This window comes from Ranitomeya variabilis, unplaced genomic scaffold (genome assembly GCF_051348905.1).
Source record: "Ranitomeya variabilis isolate aRanVar5 unplaced genomic scaffold, aRanVar5.hap1 Scaffold_69, whole genome shotgun sequence".
Taxonomy (NCBI): domain Eukaryota; kingdom Metazoa; phylum Chordata; class Amphibia; order Anura; family Dendrobatidae; genus Ranitomeya; species Ranitomeya variabilis.
This window is the reverse complement of record NW_027508196.1, coordinates 126195-148364: the sequence shown is the minus strand read 5'-3', so window position 1 is coordinate 148364 and position 22170 is coordinate 126195. Positions and strand designations below refer to the sequence as shown.

At 48.1% G+C, this 22170-nt stretch overlaps 63 pseudogenes; all 63 read right to left on the bottom strand.

The window, feature by feature from the left end:
- Positions 1-170: 170 nt before the first annotated feature.
- LOC143792046 (U2 spliceosomal RNA) lies at positions 171-322 on the bottom strand (annotated as a pseudogene).
- Positions 323-498: 176 nt separating this feature from the next.
- Positions 499-672, bottom strand: LOC143791978 (U2 spliceosomal RNA; annotated as a pseudogene).
- A 198-nt stretch (positions 673-870) lies between these two features.
- On the bottom strand, positions 871-1022 carry LOC143791658 (U2 spliceosomal RNA; annotated as a pseudogene).
- Positions 1023-1198: 176 nt separating this feature from the next.
- Positions 1199-1372, bottom strand: LOC143791811 (U2 spliceosomal RNA; annotated as a pseudogene).
- A 176-nt stretch (positions 1373-1548) lies between these two features.
- LOC143792122 (U2 spliceosomal RNA) lies at positions 1549-1722 on the bottom strand (annotated as a pseudogene).
- Positions 1723-1920: 198 nt separating this feature from the next.
- Positions 1921-2072, bottom strand: LOC143791656 (U2 spliceosomal RNA; annotated as a pseudogene).
- Positions 2073-2248: 176 nt separating this feature from the next.
- LOC143791901 (U2 spliceosomal RNA) lies at positions 2249-2422 on the bottom strand (annotated as a pseudogene).
- Positions 2423-2620: 198 nt separating this feature from the next.
- Positions 2621-2772, bottom strand: LOC143791843 (U2 spliceosomal RNA; annotated as a pseudogene).
- Positions 2773-2948: 176 nt separating this feature from the next.
- Positions 2949-3122, bottom strand: LOC143791521 (U2 spliceosomal RNA; annotated as a pseudogene).
- A 196-nt stretch (positions 3123-3318) lies between these two features.
- LOC143792045 (U2 spliceosomal RNA) lies at positions 3319-3470 on the bottom strand (annotated as a pseudogene).
- A 176-nt stretch (positions 3471-3646) lies between these two features.
- Positions 3647-3820, bottom strand: LOC143791977 (U2 spliceosomal RNA; annotated as a pseudogene).
- Positions 3821-4018: 198 nt separating this feature from the next.
- Positions 4019-4170, bottom strand: LOC143791655 (U2 spliceosomal RNA; annotated as a pseudogene).
- Positions 4171-4346: 176 nt separating this feature from the next.
- Positions 4347-4520, bottom strand: LOC143792503 (U2 spliceosomal RNA; annotated as a pseudogene).
- Positions 4521-4658: 138 nt separating this feature from the next.
- On the bottom strand, positions 4659-4870 carry LOC143792533 (U2 spliceosomal RNA; annotated as a pseudogene).
- A 176-nt stretch (positions 4871-5046) lies between these two features.
- LOC143792501 (U2 spliceosomal RNA) lies at positions 5047-5220 on the bottom strand (annotated as a pseudogene).
- A 176-nt stretch (positions 5221-5396) lies between these two features.
- On the bottom strand, positions 5397-5570 carry LOC143791850 (U2 spliceosomal RNA; annotated as a pseudogene).
- A 176-nt stretch (positions 5571-5746) lies between these two features.
- LOC143792034 (U2 spliceosomal RNA) lies at positions 5747-5920 on the bottom strand (annotated as a pseudogene).
- A 176-nt stretch (positions 5921-6096) lies between these two features.
- LOC143791976 (U2 spliceosomal RNA) lies at positions 6097-6270 on the bottom strand (annotated as a pseudogene).
- Positions 6271-6468: 198 nt separating this feature from the next.
- Positions 6469-6620, bottom strand: LOC143791654 (U2 spliceosomal RNA; annotated as a pseudogene).
- Positions 6621-6796: 176 nt separating this feature from the next.
- Positions 6797-6970, bottom strand: LOC143791810 (U2 spliceosomal RNA; annotated as a pseudogene).
- A 176-nt stretch (positions 6971-7146) lies between these two features.
- Positions 7147-7320, bottom strand: LOC143792120 (U2 spliceosomal RNA; annotated as a pseudogene).
- Positions 7321-7518: 198 nt separating this feature from the next.
- Positions 7519-7670, bottom strand: LOC143791653 (U2 spliceosomal RNA; annotated as a pseudogene).
- Positions 7671-7846: 176 nt separating this feature from the next.
- On the bottom strand, positions 7847-8020 carry LOC143791900 (U2 spliceosomal RNA; annotated as a pseudogene).
- A 198-nt stretch (positions 8021-8218) lies between these two features.
- LOC143791842 (U2 spliceosomal RNA) lies at positions 8219-8370 on the bottom strand (annotated as a pseudogene).
- Positions 8371-8546: 176 nt separating this feature from the next.
- LOC143791520 (U2 spliceosomal RNA) lies at positions 8547-8720 on the bottom strand (annotated as a pseudogene).
- Positions 8721-8916: 196 nt separating this feature from the next.
- On the bottom strand, positions 8917-9068 carry LOC143792043 (U2 spliceosomal RNA; annotated as a pseudogene).
- Positions 9069-9244: 176 nt separating this feature from the next.
- LOC143791975 (U2 spliceosomal RNA) lies at positions 9245-9418 on the bottom strand (annotated as a pseudogene).
- A 198-nt stretch (positions 9419-9616) lies between these two features.
- On the bottom strand, positions 9617-9768 carry LOC143791652 (U2 spliceosomal RNA; annotated as a pseudogene).
- Positions 9769-9944: 176 nt separating this feature from the next.
- LOC143792500 (U2 spliceosomal RNA) lies at positions 9945-10118 on the bottom strand (annotated as a pseudogene).
- A 176-nt stretch (positions 10119-10294) lies between these two features.
- On the bottom strand, positions 10295-10468 carry LOC143791848 (U2 spliceosomal RNA; annotated as a pseudogene).
- Positions 10469-10644: 176 nt separating this feature from the next.
- Positions 10645-10818, bottom strand: LOC143792317 (U2 spliceosomal RNA; annotated as a pseudogene).
- Positions 10819-10994: 176 nt separating this feature from the next.
- Positions 10995-11169, bottom strand: LOC143792063 (U2 spliceosomal RNA; annotated as a pseudogene).
- A 176-nt stretch (positions 11170-11345) lies between these two features.
- LOC143791758 (U2 spliceosomal RNA) lies at positions 11346-11519 on the bottom strand (annotated as a pseudogene).
- Positions 11520-11695: 176 nt separating this feature from the next.
- LOC143792316 (U2 spliceosomal RNA) lies at positions 11696-11869 on the bottom strand (annotated as a pseudogene).
- A 176-nt stretch (positions 11870-12045) lies between these two features.
- LOC143791398 (U2 spliceosomal RNA) lies at positions 12046-12219 on the bottom strand (annotated as a pseudogene).
- A 176-nt stretch (positions 12220-12395) lies between these two features.
- Positions 12396-12569, bottom strand: LOC143791324 (U2 spliceosomal RNA; annotated as a pseudogene).
- Positions 12570-12707: 138 nt separating this feature from the next.
- Positions 12708-12919, bottom strand: LOC143792183 (U2 spliceosomal RNA; annotated as a pseudogene).
- Positions 12920-13095: 176 nt separating this feature from the next.
- On the bottom strand, positions 13096-13270 carry LOC143792062 (U2 spliceosomal RNA; annotated as a pseudogene).
- Positions 13271-13446: 176 nt separating this feature from the next.
- LOC143791866 (U2 spliceosomal RNA) lies at positions 13447-13620 on the bottom strand (annotated as a pseudogene).
- Positions 13621-13796: 176 nt separating this feature from the next.
- On the bottom strand, positions 13797-13970 carry LOC143792315 (U2 spliceosomal RNA; annotated as a pseudogene).
- Positions 13971-14146: 176 nt separating this feature from the next.
- LOC143791397 (U2 spliceosomal RNA) lies at positions 14147-14320 on the bottom strand (annotated as a pseudogene).
- A 176-nt stretch (positions 14321-14496) lies between these two features.
- On the bottom strand, positions 14497-14670 carry LOC143791323 (U2 spliceosomal RNA; annotated as a pseudogene).
- A 138-nt stretch (positions 14671-14808) lies between these two features.
- Positions 14809-15020, bottom strand: LOC143792182 (U2 spliceosomal RNA; annotated as a pseudogene).
- Positions 15021-15196: 176 nt separating this feature from the next.
- Positions 15197-15370, bottom strand: LOC143791362 (U2 spliceosomal RNA; annotated as a pseudogene).
- Positions 15371-15545: 175 nt separating this feature from the next.
- On the bottom strand, positions 15546-15719 carry LOC143792243 (U2 spliceosomal RNA; annotated as a pseudogene).
- Positions 15720-15857: 138 nt separating this feature from the next.
- LOC143792532 (U2 spliceosomal RNA) lies at positions 15858-16069 on the bottom strand (annotated as a pseudogene).
- A 176-nt stretch (positions 16070-16245) lies between these two features.
- On the bottom strand, positions 16246-16419 carry LOC143791950 (U2 spliceosomal RNA; annotated as a pseudogene).
- A 198-nt stretch (positions 16420-16617) lies between these two features.
- On the bottom strand, positions 16618-16769 carry LOC143791650 (U2 spliceosomal RNA; annotated as a pseudogene).
- A 176-nt stretch (positions 16770-16945) lies between these two features.
- Positions 16946-17119, bottom strand: LOC143791519 (U2 spliceosomal RNA; annotated as a pseudogene).
- Positions 17120-17293: 174 nt separating this feature from the next.
- On the bottom strand, positions 17294-17467 carry LOC143791518 (U2 spliceosomal RNA; annotated as a pseudogene).
- A 174-nt stretch (positions 17468-17641) lies between these two features.
- LOC143792161 (U2 spliceosomal RNA) lies at positions 17642-17815 on the bottom strand (annotated as a pseudogene).
- A 176-nt stretch (positions 17816-17991) lies between these two features.
- On the bottom strand, positions 17992-18165 carry LOC143791517 (U2 spliceosomal RNA; annotated as a pseudogene).
- Positions 18166-18339: 174 nt separating this feature from the next.
- Positions 18340-18513, bottom strand: LOC143791481 (U2 spliceosomal RNA; annotated as a pseudogene).
- Positions 18514-18689: 176 nt separating this feature from the next.
- On the bottom strand, positions 18690-18863 carry LOC143791899 (U2 spliceosomal RNA; annotated as a pseudogene).
- A 198-nt stretch (positions 18864-19061) lies between these two features.
- Positions 19062-19213, bottom strand: LOC143792022 (U2 spliceosomal RNA; annotated as a pseudogene).
- Positions 19214-19389: 176 nt separating this feature from the next.
- On the bottom strand, positions 19390-19563 carry LOC143791516 (U2 spliceosomal RNA; annotated as a pseudogene).
- Positions 19564-19759: 196 nt separating this feature from the next.
- LOC143792042 (U2 spliceosomal RNA) lies at positions 19760-19911 on the bottom strand (annotated as a pseudogene).
- Positions 19912-20087: 176 nt separating this feature from the next.
- On the bottom strand, positions 20088-20261 carry LOC143791974 (U2 spliceosomal RNA; annotated as a pseudogene).
- A 198-nt stretch (positions 20262-20459) lies between these two features.
- On the bottom strand, positions 20460-20611 carry LOC143791649 (U2 spliceosomal RNA; annotated as a pseudogene).
- A 176-nt stretch (positions 20612-20787) lies between these two features.
- On the bottom strand, positions 20788-20961 carry LOC143791586 (U2 spliceosomal RNA; annotated as a pseudogene).
- A 176-nt stretch (positions 20962-21137) lies between these two features.
- Positions 21138-21311, bottom strand: LOC143792119 (U2 spliceosomal RNA; annotated as a pseudogene).
- Positions 21312-21509: 198 nt separating this feature from the next.
- Positions 21510-21661, bottom strand: LOC143791648 (U2 spliceosomal RNA; annotated as a pseudogene).
- Positions 21662-21837: 176 nt separating this feature from the next.
- On the bottom strand, positions 21838-22011 carry LOC143791897 (U2 spliceosomal RNA; annotated as a pseudogene).
- Between the last annotated feature and the right edge of the window lie 159 nt (positions 22012-22170).

The window sequence follows — 22170 nt, the reverse complement described above, 5'->3', positions numbered from 1 at the left end:
CACCAAGGCCTACAACCGACACCCACTGTGGAGACGTAGCAAAAGATTGCCGCAGGGAAGACATTTCCAGAAACTCTGGATGCTCTGTCGATGACAGTTCTGCGGTGTGCATGTGTTCAAGCTGTGCGCAACGCGTTTTGAATCTGCATAACCACACCCTCCATCCCCGTGAAGGTTCCGTGTGACAGATCAAGCTCCATTTCCAGCTCCCTGTTCCAAAAATCCATTTAATATATGGTCCCCAAATAGGGGACGTATCAGATATTAAACTAATAAGAACAGGCACTACGCTTGATCTTGAGGCATTTGGCCGAGAAGAGATGATCAGAAATGGTTTGCCACTTGGGCCGCACCAAGGCCTACAACCGACACCCACTGTGGAGATGTAGCAAAAGATTGCCGCAGGGAAGACATTTCCAGAAACTCTGGATGCTCTATCGATGACAGTTCTGCGGTGTGCATGTGTTCAAGCTGTGCGCAACGCATTTTGAATCTGCCTAACCACACCCTCCATCCCCGTGAAGGTTCCGTGTGACAAAGCAAGCTCCATTTCCAGCTCCCTGTTCCAAAAATCCATTTAATATATGGTCCCCAAATAGGGGACGTATCAGATATTAAATTAATAAGAACAGGCACTACGCTTGATCTTGAGCCATTTGGCCGAGAAGAGATGATCAGAAATGGTTTGCCACTTGGGCCACACCAAGGCCTACAACCGACACCCACTGTGGAGACGTAGCAAAAGATTGCCGCAGGGAAGACATTTCCAGAAACTCTGGATGCTCTGTCGACGACAGTTCTGCGGTGTGCATGTGTTCAAGCTGTGCGCAACGCGTTTTGAATCTGCATAACCACACCCTCCATCCCCGTGAAGGTTCCGTGTGACAGATCAAGCTCCATTTCCAGCTCCCTGTTCCAAAAATCCATTTAATATATGGTCCCCAAATAGGGGACGTATCAGATATTAAACTAATAAGAACAGACACTACGCTTGATCTTGAGCCATTTGGCCGAGAAGAGATGATCAGAAATGGTTTGCCACTTGGGCCGCACCAAGGCCTACAACCGACATCCACTGTGGAGATGTAGCAAAAGATCGCCGCAGGGAAGACATTTCCAGAAACTCTGGATGCTCTGTCGACGACAGTTCTGCGGTGTGCATGTGTTCAAGCTGTGCGCAACGCATTTTGAATCTGCCTAACCACACCCTCCATCCCCGTGAAGGTTCCGTGTGACAAAGCAAGCTCCATTTCCAGCTCCCTGTTCCAAAAATCCATTTAATACATGGTCCCCAAATAGGGGACGCATCAGATATTAAACTAATAAGAACAGACACTACGCTTGATCTTGAGCCATTTGGCCGAGAAGAGATGATCAGAAATGGTTTGCCACTTGGGCCGCACCAAGGCCTACAACCGACATCCACTGTGGAGACGTAGCAAAAGATTGCCGCAGGGAAGACATTTCCAGAAACTCTGGATGCTCTGTCGATGACAGTTCTGCGGTGTGCATGTGTTCAAGCTGTGCGCAACGCGTTTTGAATCTGCATAACCACACCCTCCATCCCCGTGAAGGTTCCGTGCGACAAAGCAAGCTCCATTTCCAGCTCCCTGTTCCAAAAATCCATTTAATATATGGTCCCCAAATAGGGGACGTATCAGATATTAAACTAATAAGAACAGACACTACGCTTGATCTTGAGCCATTTGGCCGAGAAGAGATGATCAGAAATGGTTTGCCACTTGGGCCGCACCAAGGCCTACAACCGACACCCACTGTGGAGACGTAGCAAAAGATTGCCGCAGGGAAGACATTTCCAGAAACTCTGGATGCTCTGTGGATGACAGTTCTGCGGTGTGCATGTGTTCAAGCTGTGCGCAACGCGTTTTGAATCTGCATAACCACACCCTCCATCCCCGTGAAGGTTCCGTGTGACAGATCAAGCTCCATTTCCAGCTCCCTGTTCCAAAAATCCATTTAATATATGGTCCCCAAATAGGGGACGTATCAGATATTAAACTAATAAGAACAGACACTACGCTTGATCTTGAGCCATTTGGCCGAGAAGAGATGATCAGAAATGGTTTGCCACTTGGGCCGCACCAAGGCCTACAACCGACATCCACTGTGGAGATGTAGCAAAAGATCGCCGCAGGGAAGACATTTCCAGAAACTCTGGATGCTCTATCGATGACAGTTCTGCGGTGTGCATGTGTTCAAGCTGTGCGCAACGCGTTTTGAATCTGCATAACCACACCCTCCATCCCCATGAAGGTTCCGTGTGACAAAGCAAGCTCCATTTCCAGCTCCCTGTTCCAAAAATCCATTTAATATATGGTCCCCAAATAGGGGACGTATCAGATATTAAATTAATAAGAACAGGCACTACGCTTGATCTTGAGCCATTTGGCCGAGAAGAGATGATCAGAAATGGTTTGCCACTTGGGCCGCACCAAGGCCTACAACCGACACCCACTGTGGAGACGTAGCAAAAGATTGCCGCAGGGAAGACATTTCCAGAAACTCTGGATGCTCTGTCGACGACAGTTCTGCGGTGTGCATGTGTTCAAGCTGTGCGCAACGCGTTTTGAATCTGCATAACCACACCCTCCATCCCCGTGAAGGTTCCGTGTGACAGATCAATCTCCATTTCCAGCTCCCTGTTCCAAAAATCCATTTAATATATGGTCCCCAAATAGGGGACGTATCAGATATTAAACTAATAAGAACAGACACTACGCTTGATCTTGAGCCATTTGGCCGAGAAGAGATGATCAGAAATGGTTTGCCACTTGGGCCGCACCAAGGCCTACAACCGACATCCACTGTGGAGATGTAGCAAAAGATCGCCGCAGGGAAGACATTTCCAGAAACTCTGGATGCTCTATCGATGACAGTTCTGCGGTGTGCATGTGTTCAAGCTGTGCGCAACGCGTTTTGAATCTGCATAACCACACCCTCCATCCCTGTGAAGGTTAAGTGTGACAAAGCAAGCTCCATTTCCAGCTCCCTGTTCCAAAAATCCATTTAATATATGGTCCCCAAATAGGGGACCAATCAGATATTAAACTAATAAGAACAGACACTACGCTTGATCTTGAGCCATTTGGCCGAGAAGAGATGATCAGAAATGGTTTGCCACGGGCCGCACCAAGGCCTACAACCGACACCCACTGTGGAGACGTAGCAAAAGATTGCCGCAGGGAAGACATTTCCAGAAACTCTGGATGCTCTGTCGATGACAGTTCTGCGGTGTGCATGTGTTCAAGCTGTGCGCAACGCGTTTTGAATCTGCATAACCACACCCTCCATCCCCGTGAAGGTTCCGTGTGACAGATCAAGCTCCATTTCCAGCTCCCTGTTCCAAAAATCCATTTAATATATGGTCCCCAAATAGGGGACGTATCAGATATTAAACTAATAAGAACAGGCACTACGCTTGATCTTGAGGCATTTGGCCGAGAAGAGATGATCAGAAATGGTTTGCCACTTGGGCCGCACCAAGGCCTACAACCGACACCCACTGTGGAGATGTAGCAAAAGATTGCCGCAGGGAAGACATTTCCAGAAACTCTGGATGCTCTATCGATGACAGTTCTGCGGTGTGCATGTGTTCAAGCTGTGCGCAACGCATTTTGAATCTGCCTAACCACACCCTCCATCCCCGTGAAGGTTCCGTGTGACAAAGCAAGCTCCATTTCCAGCTCCCTGTTCCAAAAATCCATTTAATATATGGTCCCCAAATAGGGGACGTATCAGATATTAAATTAATAAGAACAGGCACTACGCTTGATCTTGAGCCATTTGGCCGAGAAGAGATGATCAGAAATGGTTTGCCACTTGGGCCGCACCAAGGCCTACAACCGACACCCACTGTGGAGACGTAGCAAAAGATTGCCGCAGGGAAGACATTTCCAGAAACTCTGGATGCTCTGTCGACGACAGTTCTGCGGTGTGCATGTGTTCAAGCTGTGCGCAACGCGTTTTGAATCTGCATAACCACACCCTCCATCCCCGTGAAGGTTCCGTGTGACAGATCAAGCTCCATTTCCAGCTCCCTGTTCCAAAAATCCATTTAATATATGGTCCCCAAATAGGGGACGTATCAGATATTAAACTAATAAGAACAGACACTACGCTTGATCTTGAGCCATTTGGCCGAGAAGAGATGATCAGAAATGGTTTGCCACTTGGGCCGCACCAAGGCCTACAACCGACATCCACTGTGGAGATGTAGCAAAAGATCGCCGCAGGGAAGACATTTCCAGAAACTCTGGATGCTCTGTCGACGACAGTTCTGCGGTGTGCATGTGTTCAAGCTGTGCGCAACGCATTTTGAATCTGCCTAACCACACCCTCCATCCCCGTGAAGGTTCCGTGTGACAAAGCAAGCTCCATTTCCAGCTCCCTGTTCCAAAAATCCATTTAATATATGGTCCCCAAATAGGGGACGTATCAGATATTAAACTAATAAGAACAGACACTACGCTTGATCTTGAGCCATTTGGCCGAGAAGAGATGATCAGAAATGGTTTGCCACTTGGGCCGCACCAAGGCCTACAACCGACACCCACTGTGGAGACGTAGCAAAAGATTGCCGCAGGGAAGACATTTCCAGAAACTCTGGATGATCTGTCGATGACAGTTCTGCGGTGTGCATGTGTTCAAGCTGTGCGAAACGCGTTTTGAATCTGCATAACCACACCCTCCACCCCCGTGATGGTTCCGTGCGACAAAGCAAGCTCCATTTCCAGCTCCCTGTTCCAAAAATCCATTTAATATATGGTCCCCAAATAGGGGACGTATCAGATATTAAACTAATAAGAACAGACACTACGCTTGATCTTGAGCCATTTGGCCGAGAAGAGATGATCAGAAATGGTTTGCCACTTGGGCCGCACCAAGGCCTACAACCGACATCCACTGTGGAGATGTAGCAAAAGATCGCCGCAGGGAAGACATTTCCAGAAACTCTGGATGCTCTGTCGACGACAGTTCTGCGGTGTGCATGTGTTCAAGCTGTGCGCAACGCATTTTGAATCTGCCTAACCACACCCTCCATCCCCGTGAAGGTTCCGTGTGACAAAGCAAGCTCCATTTCCAGCTCCCTGTTCCAAAAATCCATTTAATATATGGTCCCCAAATAGGGGACGTATCAGATATTAAACTAATAAGAACAGACACTACGCTTGATCTTGAGCCATTTGGCCGAGAAGAGATGATCAGAAATGGTTTGCCACTTGGGCCGCACCAAGGCCTACAACCGACACCCACTGTGGAGACGTAGCAAAAGATTGCCGCAGGGAAGACATTTCCAGAAACTCTGGATGCTCTGTTGATGACAGTTCTGCGGTGTGCATGTGTTCAAGCTGTGCGCAACGCGTTTTGAATCTGCATAACCACACCCTCCATCCCCGTGAAGGTTCCGTGTGACAAAGCAAGCTCCATTTCCAGCTCCCTGTTCCAAAAATCCATTTAATACATGGTCCTCAAATAGGGGACGTATCAGATATTAAACTAATAAGAACAGACACTACGCTTGATCTTGAGCCATTTGGCCGAGAAGAGATGATCAGAAATGGTTTGCCACTTGGGCCGCACCAAGGCCTACAACCGACACCCACTGTGGAGACGTAGCAAAAGATTGCCGCAGGGAAGACATTTCCAGAAACTCTGGATGCTCTGTTGATGACAGTTCTGCGGTGTGCATGTGTTCAAGCTGTGCGCAACGCGTTTTGAATCTGCATAACCACACCCTCCATCCCCGTGAAGGTTCCGTGTGACAAAGCAAGCTCCATTTCCAGCTCCCTGTTCCAAAAATCCATTTAATATATGGTCCCCAAATAGGGGACGTATCAGATATTAAACTAATAAGAACAGGCACTACGCTTGATCTTGAGGCATTTGGCCGAGAAGAGATGATCAGAAATGGTTTGCCACTTGGGCCGCACCAAGGCCTACAACCGACACCCACTGTGGAGATGTAGCAAAAGATTGCCGCAGGGAAGACATTTCCAGAAACTCTGGATGCTCTATCGATGACAGTTCTGCGGTGTGCATGTGTTCAAGCTGTGCGCAACGCATTTTGAATCTGCCTAACCACACCCTCCATCCCCGTGAAGGTTCCGTGTGACAAAGCAAGCTCCATTTCCAGCTCCCTGTTCCAAAAATCCATTTAATATATGGTCCCCAAATAGGGGACGTATCAGATATTAAATTAATAAGAACAGGCACTACGCTTGATCTTGAGCCATTTGGCCGAGAAGAGATGATCAGAAATGGTTTGCCACTTGGGCCACACCAAGGCCTACAACCGACACCCACTGTGGAGACGTAGCAAAAGATTGCCGCAGGGAAGACATTTCCAGAAACTCTGGATGCTCTGTCGACGACAGTTCTGCGGTGTGCATGTGTTCAAGCTGTGCGCAACGCGTTTTGAATCTGCATAACCACACCCTCCATCCCCGTGAAGGTTCCGTGTGACAGATCAAGCTCCATTTCCAGCTCCCTGTTCCAAAAATCCATTTAATATATGGTCCCCAAATAGGGGACGTATCAGATATTAAACTAATAAGAACAGACACTACGCTTGATCTTGAGCCATTTGGCCGAGAAGAGATGATCAGAAATGGTTTGCCACTTGGGCCGCACCAAGGCCTACAACCGACATCCACTGTGGAGATGTAGCAAAAGATCGCCGCAGGGAAGACATTTCCAGAAACTCTGGATGCTCTGTCGACGACAGTTCTGCGGTGTGCATGTGTTCAAGCTGTGCGCAACGCATTTTGAATCTGCCTAACCACACCCTCCATCCCCGTGAAGGTTCCGTGTGACAAAGCAAGCTCCATTTCCAGCTCCCTGTTCCAAAAATCCATTTAATACATGGTCCCCAAATAGGGGACGCATCAGATATTAAACTAATAAGAACAGACACTACGCTTGATCTTGAGCCATTTGGCCGAGAAGAGATGATCAGAAATGGTTTGCCACTTGGGCCGCACCAAGGCCTACAACCGACATCCACTGTGGAGACGTAGCAAAAGATTGCCGCAGGGAAGACATTTCCAGAAACTCTGGATGCTCTGTCGATGACAGTTCTGCGGTGTGCATGTGTTCAAGCTGTGCGCAACGCGTTTTGAATCTGCATAACCACACCCTCCATCCCCGTGAAGGTTCCGTGCGACAAAGCAAGCTCCATTTCCAGCTCCCTGTTCCAAAAATCCATTTAATATATGGTCCCCAAATAGGGGACGTATCAGATATTAAACTAATAAGAACAGACACTACGCTTGATCTTGAGCCATTTGGCCGAGAAGAGATGATCAGAAATGGTTTGCCACTTGGGCCGCACCAAGGCCTACAACCGACACCCACTGTGGAGACGTAGCAAAAGATTGCCGCAGGGAAGACATTTCCAGAAACTCTGGATGCTCTGTGGATGACAGTTCTGCGGTGTGCATGTGTTCAAGCTGTGCGCAACGCGTTTTGAATCTGCATAACCACACCCTCCATCCCCGTGAAGGTTCCGTGTGACAGATCAAGCTCCATTTCCAGCTCCCTGTTCCAAAAATCCATTTAATATATGGTCCCCAAATAGGGGACGTATCAGATATTAAACTAATAAGAACAGACACTACGCTTGATCTTGAGCCATTTGGCCGAGAAGAGATGATCAGAAATGGTTTGCCACTTGGGCCGCACCAAGGCCTACAACCGACATCCACTGTGGAGATGTAGCAAAAGATCGCCGCAGGGAAGACATTTCCAGAAACTCTGGATGCTCTATCGATGACAGTTCTGCGGTGTGCATGTGTTCAAGCTGTGCGCAACGCGTTTTGAATCTGCATAACCACACCCTCCATCCCCATGAAGGTTCCGTGTGACAAAGCAAGCTCCATTTCCAGCTCCCTGTTCCAAAAATCCATTTAATATATGGTCCCCAAATAGGGGACGTATCAGATATTAAATTAATAAGAACAGGCACTACGCTTGATCTTGAGCCATTTGGCCGAGAAGAGATGATCAGAAATGGTTTGCCACTTGGGCCGCACCAAGGCCTACAACCGACACCCACTGTGGAGACGTAGCAAAAGATTGCCGCAGGGAAGACATTTCCAGAAACTCTGGATGCTCTGTCGACGACAGTTCTGCGGTGTGCATGTGTTCAAGCTGTGCGCAACGCGTTTTGAATCTGCATAACCACACCCTCCATCCCCGTGAAGGTTCCGTGTGACAGATCAATCTCCATTTCCAGCTCCCTGTTCCAAAAATCCATTTAATATATGGTCCCCAAATAGGGGACGTATCAGATATTAAACTAATAAGAACAGACACTACGCTTGATCTTGAGCCATTTGGCCGAGAAGAGATGATCAGAAATGGTTTGCCACTTGGGCCGCACCAAGGCCTACAACCGACATCCACTGTGGAGATGTAGCAAAAGATCGCCGCAGGGAAGACATTTCCAGAAACTCTGGATGCTCTATCGATGACAGTTCTGCGGTGTGCATGTGTTCAAGCTGTGCGCAACGCGTTTTGAATCTGCATAACCACACCCTCCATCCCTGTGAAGGTTAAGTGTGACAAAGCAAGCTCCATTTCCAGCTCCCTGTTCCAAAAATCCATTTAATATATGGTCCCCAAATAGGGGACCAATCAGATATTAAACTAATAAGAACAGACACTACGCTTGATCTTGAGCCATTTGGCCGAGAAGAGATGATCAGAAATGGTTTGCCACGGGCCGCACCAAGGCCTACAACCGACACCCACTGTGGAGACGTAGCAAAAGATTGCCGCAGGGAAGACATTTCCAGAAACTCTGGATGCTCTGTCGATGACAGTTCTGCGGTGTGCATGTGTTCAAGCTGTGCGCAACGCGTTTTGAATCTGCATAACCACACCCTCCATCCCCGTGAAGGTTCCGTGTGACAGATCAAGCTCCATTTCCAGCTCCCTGTTCCAAAAATCCATTTAATATATGGTCCCCAAATAGGGGACGTATCAGATATTAAACTAATAAGAACAGGCACTACGCTTGATCTTGAGGCATTTGGCCGAGAAGAGATGATCAGAAATGGTTTGCCACTTGGGCCGCACCAAGGCCTACAACCGACACCCACTGTGGAGATGTAGCAAAAGATTGCCGCAGGGAAGACATTTCCAGAAACTCTGGATGCTCTATCGATGACAGTTCTGCGGTGTGCATGTGTTCAAGCTGTGCGCAACGCATTTTGAATCTGCCTAACCACACCCTCCATCCCCGTGAAGGTTCCGTGTGACAAAGCAAGCTCCATTTCCAGCTCCCTGTTCCAAAAATCCATTTAATATATGGTCCCCAAATAGGGGACGTATCAGATATTAAATTAATAAGAACAGGCACTACGCTTGATCTTGAGCCATTTGGCCGAGAAGAGATGATCAGAAATGGTTTGCCACTTGGGCCGCACCAAGGCCTACAACCGACACCCACTGTGGAGACGTAGCAAAAGATTGCCGCAGGGAAGACATTTCCAGAAACTCTGGATGCTCTGTCGACGACAGTTCTGCGGTGTGCATGTGTTCAAGCTGTGCGCAACGCGTTTTGAATCTGCATAACCACACCCTCCATCCCCGTGAAGGTTCCGTGTGACAGATCAAGCTCCATTTCCAGCTCCCTGTTCCAAAAATCCATTTAATATATGGTCCCCAAATAGGGGACGTATCAGATATTAAACTAATAAGAACAGACACTACGCTTGATCTTGAGCCATTTGGCCGAGAAGAGATGATCAGAAATGGTTTGCCACTTGGGCCGCACCAAGGCCTACAACCGACATCCACTGTGGAGATGTAGCAAAAGATCGCCGCAGGGAAGACATTTCCAGAAACTCTGGATGCTCTGTCGACGACAGTTCTGCGGTGTGCATGTGTTCAAGCTGTGCGCAACGCATTTTGAATCTGCCTAACCACACCCTCCATCCCCGTGAAGGTTCCGTGTGACAAAGCAAGCTCCATTTCCAGCTCCCTGTTCCAAAAATCCATTTAATATATGGTCCCCAAATAGGGGACGTATCAGATATTAAACTAATAAGAACAGACACTACGCTTGATCTTGAGCCATTTGGCCGAGAAGAGATGATCAGAAATGGTTTGCCACTTGGGCCGCACCAAGGCCTACAACCGACACCCACTGTGGAGACGTAGCAAAAGATTGCCGCAGGGAAGACATTTCCAGAAACTCTGGATGCTCTGTTGATGACAGTTCTGCGGTGTGCATGTGTTCAAGCTGTGCGCAACGCGTTTTGAATCTGCATAACCACACCCTCCATCCCCGTGAAGGTTCCGTGTGACAAAGCAAGCTCCATTTCCAGCTCCCTGTTCCAAAAATCCATTTAATACATGGTCCTCAAATAGGGGACGTATCAGATATTAAACTAATAAGAACAGACACTACGCTTGATCTTGAGCCATTTGGCCGAGAAGAGATGATCAGAAATGGTTTGCCACTTGGGCCGCACCAAGGCCTACAACCGACACCCACTGTGGAGACGTAGCAAAAGATTGCCGCAGGGAAGACATTTCCAGAAACTCTGGATGCTCTGTTGATGACAGTTCTGCGGTGTGCATGTGTTCAAGCTGTGCGCAACGCGTTTTGAATCTGCATAACCACACCCTCCATCCCCGTGAAGGTTCCGTGTGACAAAGCAAGCTCCATTTCCAGCTCCCTGTTCCAAAAATCCATTTAATATATGGTCCCCAAATAGGGGACGTATCAGATATTAAACTAATAAGAACAGACACTACGCTTGATCTTGAGCCATTTGGCCGAGAAGAGATGATCAGAAATGGTTTGCCACTTGGGCCGCACCAAGGCCTACAACCGACACCCACTGTGGAGACGTAGCAAAAGATTGCCGCAGGGAAGACATTTCCAGAAACTCTGGATGCTCTGTCGATGACAGTTCTGCGGTGTGCATGTGTTCAAGCTGTGCGCAACGCGTTTTGAATCTGCATAACCACACCCTCCATCCCCGTGAAGGTTCCGTGTGACAAAGCAAGCTCCATTTCCAGCTCCCTGTTCCAAAAATCCATTTAATACATGGTCCCCAAATAGGGGACGTATCAGATATTAAACTAATAAGAACCAGACACTACGCTTGATCTTGATCCATTTGGCCGAGAAGAGATGATCAGAAATGGTTTGCCACTTGGGCCGCACCAAGGCCTACAACCGACACCCACTGTTAAGACGTAGCAAAAGATTGCCGCAGGGAAGACATTTCCAGAAACTCTGGATGCTCTGTTGATGACAGTTCTGCGGTGTGCATGTGTTCAAGCTGTGCGCAACGCGTTTTGAATCTGCATAACCACACCCTCCATCCCCGTGAAGGTTCCGTGTGACAAAGCAAGCTCCATTTCCAGCTCCCTGTTCCAAAAATCCATTTAATATATGGTCCCCAAATAGGGGACGTAACAGATATTAAACTAATAAGAACAGACACTACGCTTGATCTTGAGCCATTTGGCCGAGAAGAGATGATCAGAAATGGTTTGCCACTTGGGCCGCACCAAGGCCTACAACCGACACCCACTGTGGAGACGTAGCAAAAGATTGCCGCAGGGAAGACATTTCCAGAAACTCTGGATGCTCTGTCGATGACAGTTCTGCGGTGTGCATGTGTTCAAGCTGTGCGCAACGCGTTTTGAATCTGCATAACCACACCCTCCATCCCCGTGAAGGTTCCGTGTGACAAAGCAAGCTCCATTTCCAGCTCCCTGTTCCAAAAATCCATTTAATATATGGTCCCCAAATAGGGGACGTATCAGATATTAAACTAATAAGAACAGACACTACGCTTGATCTTGAGCCATTTGGCCGAGAAGAGATGATCAGAAATGGTTTGCCACTTGGGCCGCACCAAGGCCTACAACCGACACCCACTGTGGAGACGTAGCAAAAGATTGCCGCAGGGAAGACATTTCCAGAAACTCTGGATGCTCTGTCGATGACAGTTCTGCGGTGTGCATGTGTTCAAGCTCTGCGCAACGCGTTTTGAATCTGCATAACCACACCCTCCATCCCCGTGAAGGTTCCGTGCGACAAAGCAAGCTCCATTTCCAGCTCCCTGTTCCAAAAATCCATTTAATATATGGTCCCCAAATAGGGGACGTATCAGATATTAAACTAATAAGGACAGACACTACACTTGATCTTGAGCCATTTGGCCGAGAAGAGTTGATCAGAAATGGTTTGCCACTTGGGCCGCACCAAGGCCTACAACCGACACCCACTGTGGAGACGTAGCAAAAGATTGCCGCAGGGAAGACATTTCCAGAAACTCTGGATGCTCTGTCGATGACAGTTCTGCGGTGTGCATGTGTTCAAGCTGTGCGCAACGCGTTTTGAATCTGCATAACCACACCCTCCATCCCCGTGAAGGTTCCGTGTGACAAAGCAAGCTCCATTTCCAGCTCCCTGTTCCAAAAATCCATTTAATATATGGTCCCCAAATAGGGGACGTATCAGATATTAAACTAATAAGAACAGACACTACGCTTGATCTTGAGCCATTTGGCCAAGAAGAGATGATCAGAAATGGTTTGCCACTTGGGCCGCACCAAGGCCTACAACCGACACCCACTGTGGAGACGTAGCAAAAGATTGCCGCAGGGAAGACATTTCCAGAAACTCTGGATGATCTGTCGATGACAGTTCTGCGGTGTGCATGTGTTCAAGCTGTGTGAAACGCGTTTTGAATCTGCATAACCACACCCTCCACCCCCGTGATGGTTCCGTGCGACAAAGCAAGCTCCATTTCCAGCTCCCTGTTCCAAAAATCCATTTAATATATGGTCCCCAAATAGGGGACGTATCAGATATTAAACTAATAAGAACAGACACTACGCTTGATCTTGAGCCATTTGGCCGAGAAGAGATGATCAGAAATGATTTGCCACTTGGGCCGCACCAAGGCCTACAACCGACACCCACTGTGGAGACGTAGCAAAAGATTGCCGCAGGGAAGACATTTCCAGAAACTCTGGATGCTCTGTCGATGACAGTTCTGCGGTGTGCATGTGTTCAAGCTGTGCGCAACGCGTTTTGAATCTGCATAACCACACCCTCCATCCCCGTGAAGGTTCCGTGTGACAAAGCAAGCTCCATTTCCAGCTCCCTGTTCCAAAAATCCATTTAATACATGGTCCCCAAATAGGGGACGTATCAGATATTAAACTAATAAGAACCAGACACTACGCTTGATCTTGATCCATTTGGCCGAGAAGAGATGATCAGAAATGGTTTGCCACTTGGGCCGCACCAAGGCCTACAACCGACACCCACTGTTAAGACGTAGCAAAAGATTGCCGCAGGGAAGACATTTCCAGAAACTCTGGATGCTCTGTTGATGACAGTTCTGCGGTGTGCATGTGTTCAAGCTGTGCGCAACGCGTTTTGAATCTGCATAACCACACCCTCCATCCCCGTGAAGGTTCCGTGTGACAAAGCAAGCTCCATTTCCAGCTCCCTGTTCCAAAAATCCATTTAATACATGGTCCCCAAATAGGGGACGTAACAGATATTAAACTAATAAGAACAGACACTACGCTTGATCTTGAGCCATTTGGCCGAGAAGAGATGATCAGAAATGGTTTGCCACTTGGGCCGCACCAAGGCCTACAACCGACACCCACTGTGGAGACGTAGCAAAAGATTGCCGCAGGGAAGACATTTCCAGAAACTCTGGATGCTCTGTCGATGACAGTTCTGCGGTGTGCATGTGTTCAAGCTGTGCGCAACGCGTTTTGAATCTGCATAACCACACCCTCCATCCCCGTGAAGGTTCCGTGTGACAAAGCAAGCTCCATTTCCAGCTCCCTGTTCCAAAAATCCATTTAATATATGGTCCCCAAATAGGGGACGTATCAGATATTAAACTAATAAGAACAGACACTACGCTTGATCTTGAGCCATTTGGCCGAGAAGAGATGATCAGAAATGGTTTGCCACTTGGGCCGCACCAAGGCCTACAACCGACACCCACTGTGGAGACGTAGCAAAAGATTGCCGCAGGGAAGACATTTCCAGAAACTCTGGATGCTCTGTCGATGACAGTTCTGCGGTGTGCATGTGTTCAAGCTCTGCGCAACGCGTTTTGAATCTGCATAACCACACCCTCCATCCCCGTGAAGGTTCCGTGCGACAAAGCAAGCTCCATTTCCAGCTCCCTGTTCCAAAAATCCATTTAATATATGGTCCCCAAATAGGGGACGTATCAGATATTAAACTAATAAGGACAGACACTACACTTGATCTTGAGCCATTTGGCCGAGAAGAGTTGATCAGAAATGGTTTGCCACTTGGGCCGCACCAAGGCCTACAACCGACACCCACTGTGGAGACGTAGCAAAAGATTGCCGCAGGGAAGACATTTCCAGAAACTCTGGATGCTCTGTCGATGACAGTTCTGCGGTGTGCATGTGTTCAAGCTGTGCGCAACGCGTTTTGAATCTGCATAACCACACCCTCCATCCCCGTGAAGGTTCCGTGTGACAAAGCAAGCTCCATTTCCAGCTCCCTGTTCCAAAAATCCATTTAATATATGGTCCCCAAATAGGGGACGTATCAGATATTAAACTAATAAGAACAGACACTACGCTTGATCTTGAGCCATTTGGCCAAGAAGAGATGATCAGAAATGGTTTGCCACTTGGGCCGCACCAAGGCCTACAACCGACACCCACTGTGGAGACGTAGCAAAAGATTGCCGCAGGGAAGACATTTCCAGAAACTCTGGATGATCTGTCGATGACAGTTCTGCGGTGTGCATGTGTTCAAGCTGTGTGAAACGCGTTTTGAATCTGCATAACCACACCCTCCACCCCCGTGATGGTTCCGTGCGACAAAGCAAGCTCCATTTCCAGCTCCCTGTTCCAAAAATCCATTTAATATATGGTCCCCAAATAGGGGACGTATCAGATATTAAACTAATAAGAACAGACACTACGCTTGATCTTGAGCCATTTGGCCGAGAAGAGATGATCAGAAATGATTTGCCACTTGGGCCGCACCAAGGCCTACAACCGACACCCACTGTGGAGACGTAGCAAAAGATTGCCGCAGGGAAGACATTTCCAGAAACTCTGGATGCTCTGTCGATGACAGTTCTGCGGTGTGCATGTGTTCAAGCTGTGCGCAACGCGTTTTGAATCTGCATAACCACACCCTCCATCCCCGTGAAGGTTCCGTGTGACAAAGCAAGCTCCATTTCCAGCTCCCTGTTCCAAAAATCCATTTAATATATGGTCCCCAAATAGGGGACTTATCAGATATTAAACTAATAAGAACAGACACTACGCTTGATCTTGAGCCATTTGGCCGAGAAGAGATGATCAGAAATGGTTTGCCACTTGGGCCGCACCAAGGCCTACAACCGACATCCACTGTGAGACGTAGCAAAAGATTGCCGCAGGGAAGACATTTCCAGAAACTCTGGATGCTCTATCGATGACAGTTCTGCGGTGTGCATGTGTTCAAGCTGTGCGCAACGCGTTTTGAATCTGCATAACCACACCCTCCATCCCCGTGAAGGTTCCGTGCGACAAAGCAAGCTCCATTTCCAGCTCCCTGTTCCAAAAATCCATTTAATATATGGTCCCCAAATAGGGGACGTATCAGATATTAAACTAATAAGAACAGACACTACACTTGATCTTGAGCCATTTGGCCGAGAAGAGATGATCAGAAATGGTTTGCCACTTGGGCCGCACCAAGGCCTACAACCGACACCCACTGTGGAGACGTAGCAAAAGATTGCCCCAGGGAAGACATTTCCAGAAACTCTGGATGATCTGTCGATGACAGTTCTGCGGTGTGCATGTGTTCAAGCTGTGCGAAACGCGTTTTGAATCTGCATAACCACACCCTCCACCCCCGTGATGGTTCCGTGCGACAAAGCAAGCTCCATTTCCAGCTCCCTGTTCCAAAAATCCATTTAATATATGGTCCCCAAATAGGGGACGTATCAGATATTAAACTAATAAGAACAGACACTACGCTTGATCTTGAGCCATTTGGCCGAGAAGAGATAATCAGAAATGATTTGCCACTTGGGCCGCACCAAGGCCTACAACCGACACCCACTGTGGAGACGTAGCAAAAGATTGCCGCAGGGAAGACATTTCCAGAAACTCTGGATGCTCTGTCGATGACAGTTCTGCGGTGTGCATGTGTTCAAGCTGTGCGCAACGCGTTTTGAATCTGCATAACCACACCCTCCATCCCCGTGAAGGTTCCGTGTGACAAAGCAAGCTCCATTTCCAGCTCCCTGTTCCAAAAATCCATTTAATATATGGTCCCCAAATAGGGGACGTATCAGATATTAAATTAATAAGAACAGGCACTACGCTTGATCTTGAGCCATTTGGCCGAGAAGAGATGATCAGAAATGGTTTGCCACTTGGGCCGCACCAAGGCCTAAAACCGACACCCACTGTGGAGACGTAGCAAAAGATTGCCGCAGGGAAGACATTTCCAGAAACTCTGGATGCTCTGTCGACGACAGTTCTGCGGTGTGCATGTGTTCAAGCTGTGCGCAACGCGTTTTGAATCTGCATAACCACACCCTCCATCCCCGTGAAGGTTCCGTGTGACAGATCAAGCTCCATTTCCAGCTCCCTGTTCCAAAAATCCATTTAATATATGGTCCCCAAATAGGGGACGTATCAGATATTAAACTAATAAGAACAGACACTACGCTTGATCTTGAGCCATTTGGCCGAGAAGAGATGATCAGAAATGGTTTGCCACTTGGGCCGCACCAAGGCCTACAACCGACATCCACTGTGGAGATGTAGCAAAAGATCGCCGCAGGGAAGACATTTCCAGAAACTCTGGATGCTCTATCGATGACAGTTCTGCGGTGTGCATGTGTTCAAGCTGTGCGCAACGCGTTTTGAATCTGCATAACCACACCCTCCATCCCTGTGAAGGTTAAGTGTGACAAAGCAAGCTCCATTTCCAGCTCCCTGTTCCAAAAATCCATTTAATATATGGTCCCCAAATAGGGGACCAATCAGATATTAAACTAATAAGAACAGACACTACGCTTGATCTTGAGCCATTTGGCCGAGAAGAGATGATCAGAAATGGTTTGCCATGGGCCGCACCAAGGCCTACAACCGACACCCACTGTGGAGACGTAGCAAAAGATTGCCGCAGGGAAGACATTTCCAGAAACTCTGGATGCTCTGTCGATGACAGTTCTGCGGTGTGCATGTGTTCAAGCTGTGCGCAACGCGTTTTGAATCTGCATAACCACACCCTCCATCCCTGTGAAGGTTAAGTGTGACAAAGCAAGCTCCATTTCCAGCTCCCTGTTCCAAAAATCCATTTAATATATGGTCCCCAAATAGGGGACCAATCAGATATTAAACTAATAAGAACAGACACTACGCTTGATCTTGAGCCATTTGGCCGAGAAGAGATGATCAGAAATGGTTTGCCATGGGCCGCACCAAGGCCTACAACCGACACCCACTGTGGAGACGTAGCAAAAGATTGCCGCAGGGAAGACATTTCCAGAAACTCTGGATGCTCTGTCGATGACAGTTCTGCGGTGTGCATGTGTTCAAGCTGTGCGCAACGCGTTTTGAATCTGCATAACCACACCCTCCATCCCTGTGAAGGTTAAGTGTGACAAAGCAAGCTCCATTTCCAGCTCCCTGTTCCAAAAATCCATTTAATATATGGTCCCCAAATAGGGGACGTATCAGATATTAAACTAATAAGAACAGGCACTACGCTTGATCTTGAGCCATTTGGCCGAGAAGAGATGATCAGAAATGGTTTGCCACTTGGGCCGCACCAAGGCCTACAACCGACATCCACTGTGGAGATGTAGCAAAAGATCGCCGCAGGGAAGACATTTCCAGAAACTCTGGATGCTCTATCGATGACAGTTCTGCGGTGTGCATGTGTTCAAGCTGTGCGCAACGCGTTTTGAATCTGCATAACCACACCCTCCATCCCTGTGAAGGTTAAGTGTGACAAAGCAAGCTCCATTTCCAGCTCCCTGTTCCAAAAATCCATTTAATATATGGTCCCCAAATAGGGGACCAATCAGATATTAAACTAATAAGAACAGACACTACGCTTGATCTTGAGCCATTTGGCCGAGAAGAGATGATCAGAAATGGTTTGCCACGGGCCGCACCAAGGCCTACAACCGACACCCACTGTGGAGACGTAGCAAAAGATTGCCGCAGGGAAGACATTTCCAGAAACTCTGGATGCTCTGTCGATGACAGTTCTGCGGTGTGCATGTGTTCAAGCTGTGCGCAACGCGTTTTGAATCTACATAACCACACCCTCCATCCCCATGAAGGTTCCGTGTGACAAAGCAAGCTCCATTTCCAGCTCCCTGTTCCAAAAATCCATTTAATATATGGTCCCCAAATAGGGGACGTATCAGATATTAAACTAATAAGAACAGGCACTACGCTTGATCTTGAGCCATTTGGCCGAGAAGAGATGATCAGAAATGGTTTGCCACTTGGGCCGCACCAAGACCTACAACCGACACCCACTGTGGAGATGTAGCAAAAGATTGCCGCAGGGAAGACATTTCCAGAAACTCTGGATGCTCTATCGATGACAGTTCTGCGGTGTGCATGTGTTCAAGCTGTGCGCAACGCGTTTTGAATCTGCATAACCACACCCTCCATCCCCATGAAGGTTCCGTGTGACAAAGCAAGCTCCATTTCCAGCTCCCTGTTCCAAAAATCCATTTAATATATGGTCCCCAAATAGGGGACGTATCAGATATTAAATTAATAAGAACAGGCACTACGCTTGATCTTGAGCCATTTGGCCGAGAAGAGATGATCAGAAATGGTTTGCCACTTGGGCCGCACCAAGGCCTACAACCGACACCCACTGTGGAGACGTAGCAAAAGATTGCCGCAGGGAAGACATTTCCAGAAACTCTGGATGCTCTGTCGACGACAGTTCTGCGGTGTGCATGTGTTCAAGCTGTGCGCAACGCGTTTTGAATCTGCATAACCACACCCTCCATCCCCGTGAAGGTTCCGTGTGACAGATCAAGCTCCATTTCCAGCTCCCTGTTCCAAAAATCCATTTAATATATGGTCCCCAAATATGGGACGTATCAGATATTAAACTAATAAGAACAGACACTACGCTTGATCTTGAGCCATTTGGCCGAGAAGAGATGATCAGAAATGGTTTGCCACTTGGGCCGCACCAAGGCCTACAACCGACATCCACTGTGGAGATGTAGCAAAAGATCGCCGCAGGGAAGACATTTCCAGAAACTCTGGATGCTCTATCGATGACAGTTCTGCGGTGTGCATGTGTTCAAGCTGTGCGCAACGCGTTTTGAATCTGCATAACCACACCCTCCATCCCTGTGAAGGTTAAGTGTGACAAAGCAAGCTCCATTTCCAGCTCCCTGTTCCAAAAATCCATTTAATATATGGTCCCCAAATAGGGGACCAATCAGATATTAAACTAATAAGAACAGACACTACGCTTGATCTTGAGCCATTTGGCCGAGAAGAGATGATCAGAAATGGTTTGCCACGGGCCGCACCAAGGCCTACAACCGACACCCACTGTGGAGACGTAGCAAAAGATTGCCGCAGGGAAGACATTTCCAGAAACTCTGGATGCTCTGTCGATGACAGTTCTGCGGTGTGCATGTGTTCAAGCTGTGCGCAACGCGTTTTGAATCTGCATAACCACACCCTCCATCCCCGTGAAGGTTCCGTGTGACAGATCAAGCTCCATTTCCAGCTCCCTGTTCCAAAAATCCATTTAATATATGGTCCCCAAATAGGGGACGTATCAGATATTAAACTAATAAGAACAGGCACTACGCTTGATCTTGAGGCATTTGGCCGAGAAGAGATGATCAGAAATGGTTTGCCACTTGGGCCGCACCAAGGCCTACAACCGACACCCACTGTGGAGATGTAGCAAAAGATTGCCGCAGGGAAGACATTTCCAGAAACTCTGGATGCTCTATCGATGACAGTTCTGCGGTGTGCATGTGTTCAAGCTGTGCGCAACGCATTTTGAATCTGCCTAACCACACCCTCCATCCCCGTGAAGGTTCCGTGTGACAAAGCAAGCTCCATTTCCAGCTCCCTGTTCCAAAAATCCATTTAATATATGGTCCCCAAATAGGGGACGTATCAGATATTAAATTAATAAGAACAGGCACTACGCTTGATCTTGAGCCATTTGGCCGAGAAGAGATGATCAGAAATGGTTTGCCACTTGGGCCACACCAAGGCCTACAACCGACACCCACTGTGGAGACGTAGCAAAAGATTGCCGCAGGGAAGACATTTCCAGAAACTCTGGATGCTCTGTCGACGACAGTTCTGCGGTGTGCATGTGTTCAAGCTGTGCGCAACGCGTTTTGAATCTGCATAACCACACCCTCCATCCCCGTGAAGGTTCCGTGTGACAGATCAAGCTCCATTTCCAGCTCCCTGTTCCAAAAATCCATTTAATATATGGTCCCCAAATAGGGGACGTATCAGATATTAAACTAATAAGAACAGACACTACGCTTGATCTTGAGCCATTTGGCCGAGAAGAGATGATCAGAAATGGTTTGCCACTTGGGCCGCACCAAGGCCTACAACCGACATCCACTGTGGAGATGTAGCAAAAGATCGCCGCAGGGAAGACATTTCCAGAAACTCTGGATGCTCTGTCGACGACAGTTCTGCGGTGTGCATGTGTTCAAGCTGTGCGCAACGCATTTTGAATCTGCCTAACCACACCCTCCATCCCCGTGAAGGTTCCGTGTGACAAAGCAAGCTCCATTTCCAGCTCCCTGTTCCAAAAATCCATTTAATATATGGTCCCCAAATAGGGGACGCATCAGATATTAAACTAATAAGAACAGACACTACGCTTGATCTTGAGCCATTTGGCCGAGAAGAGATGATCAGAAATGGTTTGCCACTTGGGCCGCACCAAGGCCTACAACCGACATCCACTGTGGAGACGTAGCAAAAGATTGCCGCAGGGAAGACATTTCCAGAAACTCTGGATGCTCTGTCGATGACAGTTCTGCGGTGTGCATGTGTTCAAGCTGTGCGCAACGCGTTTTGAATCTGCATAACCACACCCTCCATCCCCGTGAAGGTTCCGTGCGACAAAGCAAGCTCCATTTCCAGCTCCCTGTTCCAAAAATCCATTTAATATATGGTCCCCAAATAGGGGACGTATCAGATATTAAACTAATAAGAACAGACACTACGCTTGATCTTGAGCCATTTGGCCGAGAAGAGATGATCAGAAATGGTTTGCCACTTGGGCCGCACCAAGGCCTACAACCGACACCCACTGTGGAGACGTAGCAAAAGATTGCCGCAGGGAAGACATTTCCAGAAACTCTGGATGCTCTGTGGATGACAGTTCTGCGGTGTGCATGTGTTCAAGCTGTGCGCAACGCGTTTTGAATCTGCATAACCACACCCTCCATCCCCGTGAAGGTTCCGTGTGACAGATCAAGCTCCATTTCCAGCTCCCTGTTCCAAAAATCCATTTAATATATGGTCCCCAAATAGGGGACGTATCAGATATTAAACTAATAAGAACAGACACTACGCTTGATCTTGAGCCATTTGGCCGAGAAGAGATGATCAGAAATGGTTTGCCACTTGGGCCGCACCAAGGCCTACAACCGACATCCACTGTGGAGATGTAGCAAAAGATCGCCGCAGGGAAGACATTTCCAGAAACTCTGGATGCTCTATCGATGACAGTTCTGCGGTGTGCATGTGTTCAAGCTGTGCGCAACGCGTTTTGAATCTGCATAACCACACCCTCCATCCCCATGAAGGTTCCGTGTGACAAAGCAAGCTCCATTTCCAGCTCCCTGTTCCAAAAATCCATTTAATATATGGTCCCCAAATAGGGGACGTATCAGATATTAAATTAATAAGAACAGGCACTACGCTTGATCTTGAGCCATTTGGCCGAGAAGAGATGATCAGAAATGGTTTGCCACTTGGGCCGCACCAAGGCCTACAACCGACACCCACTGTGGAGACGTAGCAAAAGATTGCCGCAGGGAAGACATTTCCAGAAACTCTGGATGCTCTGTCGACGACAGTTCTGCGGTGTGCATGTGTTCAAGCTGTGCGCAA